The 2,500-nt window shown below is 37.9% G+C and overlaps 1 protein-coding gene across 1 annotated transcript in view; it reads left to right on the top strand.

The window, feature by feature from the left end:
* LOC122246523 (lachesin) overlaps positions 1 to 2,500 on the top strand; it is a 349,752-nt gene that overhangs the window by 321,408 nt on the left and 25,844 nt on the right. The window lies entirely within an intron of this gene.

Here is a 2,500-nt window from a genome sequence, read left to right as displayed (position 1 = left end):
AGTTGGGCCATACCCATCTTGAATAATGGGACTCATACATAAACGATTGCCTAACCCTTTCAGTTCCCAGCGACCAAAATTGTTGACTTATTGTCCAAATGGGTCATGTTGAGAACCAATAATCCACCTGATAAATATTTACAGTCACCTTATCATCAATGACACTCTAGATGGTATTCTTGCAGTTGTTGTTAGTCAAAGAAGCCATGTCATGCTGTCCCCTACATAATCCCCATACTTTTTAGTTCTGTGAGGGAGAGAATGACATTCCTTTCTATGTTTAGGTGGTGCTCAAAGAGAAAGAACTGAAGAAATAGATCTTAAAGATGAGTCTCGGCTTTAAAACACCACTAATAAAATACAAATCGCTAGCATCACATAAACTCTACCTTCATGTTGAGAACCAATGATCCACATTTTTTTCCTTTTTCACAGTCATATTACCGTCAGTGTCATGCTGTTCCTACAAGTTGAACCTAGTCTAAGAAGCCATACCAGCTCCCCCTGCACATTTCCTAGAATTCTGGTTCGAAGCTCAACTGAATTCTAAGTTATATGATTGTTTCCTTCCCCTGTAAACTTTTCATCTGCGCGGTTTTCCTTCCGTGGAATTTTTGTGATTTTATCTTTTATTTTTTATTTTTTTACCGTCAGATTACTTTTTCCTTTTTCTTTTCTTTTTCTTATCTATTTAACCCTATTTCGGTAACATTGTCTGTCTATTTGTTTTGGCTATAATCTCACATGATTATATGTCTGTATCTATTGGTAACGATGAAAGGGATTATGATAACGGTAATAACAATAATTATACTACAAAACATTATGATAATGCAAAACCAATTTTAACAGTGACGATTATGATCAAAAGAACAAGGCTAATAATGAAGACAATCATAATAGAGGTGATGCGGATTAACCCACAAATAATGTATACGTATTGTTTGTTTATGTTTTATCGTTTTCCCTCGTATTTCTCTTCAACAATAAGTGCTAATCTCCACTTACCTTCCACTATTCACCCTCATCGCCATGAGAGTGTCGTTAATTTAAGCATGAATTTTCCTCCTCTGGGAATATACATAATGGCCAATCAATCGAGCTGAATCTTCCCTCTACTTCATCCTTGTAATTGGTGTCCTTCGTCATTCATAAAACTCCCAGCGTAGTCATGAGAACGCATGACTCTCCTGGCTCTCATCATGCTCCCCCCCACCCACCCACCCCCACAATGGTGGGTAAAATGTGAATGACGACATGCAATCTATACATCATGCTGGTTTTTAAAGAGGATGATAATAAGAGTACAAACTTCGTTCGATGTTGATAACCATATCCATACTCATTTCCTTTTAGAGGCGAATACTTGCATGATGTAATGCGCTCCTCCAGGTGTCTAGGAGAGAGCCTCGTGTTGATTGGCATGACTGAGGCAGTCTCACGAGGGGGGGGGGGGAGGGGAGGGTCCTCCGCTAATGGAATTACGTAATAGATACAACATAAACCAAGATATAGATATCTTTATGACGAAAATCAGACAGATTAGCTTCAGGAAACTCATTGTTTGAAATATACAAATTTTACCTCTATATTAAATGCGTTACTTCATTCTATCATCTTTCTCTCATTGTTTGAAATTCAGATAGCCGGGATGGTAAATAGCAATTCTCTCGGATAAACAATTGTAGAGCAATCGAAGTCGTTCTCCAGAAGTATTGCTACGTCCAAAATGCCTTAAAGTGCATGACATGTATATCGTGTAATCTCCTAGAAACTTAATCCATTTCTATTGCTATTTTTACATGTCCTTGGTCATAAAGGGAATAGAGGTGATATATAGATTTTCTATACAAATGACCGTCCTACAATATCTGGATATATGCATACACACGCACGTTGATTCTTTTGGGGGTTGGGGTAGGGAGGGAGAGCAATAAATAAGTCACAAAGTTGTTCCTGATTTTCGACTTCGAGATAATTAACGTTACGCAACCGTTGTGGGCGGGTCTGTCTTTGCGAAGGATATTCCTTTTACTTTTTTTTCGCTTAAATAGATTCATTGATCGTTTGTATGAGAGCTGCATATATAAAGGAAACGCAGGATGAACGGAAAGGAATAACAAATATTCTCGCATAGATCTGCATAAATCAGCATCCTTCCGCATGTATACATTAACATAGAAATGAGATAATTACAAAGACCCCTGGAATGCCATTTATACTTTATATGTAAAATTAAAGGATGAAAAAGTCAAAAGATAACAAATTTGAGTGAGTGTGTGTGTGTGTGTGTGTGTGTGTGTGTGTGTGTGTGTGTGTGTATGTGGTTGTGTGTGTGTGGGTGGGTGGGTGAGTGGTTGTGTGTGAGTGTTTGTACATACATACTTGTATATAAACACAATCAACTGAAATTTGGGAGTGGCTTTGATAACCCATTTGGCTTCGCCAGCTGTGCGAAGACAAAATCAAACCTTTTCTTCTTAGATCTATGAAGAGGAGA

Source organism: Penaeus japonicus, unplaced genomic scaffold (genome assembly GCF_977035675.1).
Source record: "Penaeus japonicus unplaced genomic scaffold, GWHDUDI00000001_assembly GWHDUDI00000001, whole genome shotgun sequence".
NCBI lineage: Eukaryota > Metazoa > Arthropoda > Malacostraca > Decapoda > Penaeidae > Penaeus > Penaeus japonicus.
The sequence above is the reverse complement of the archived record's forward strand: the minus strand, read 5'-3'. Positions and strand labels throughout refer to the sequence as shown.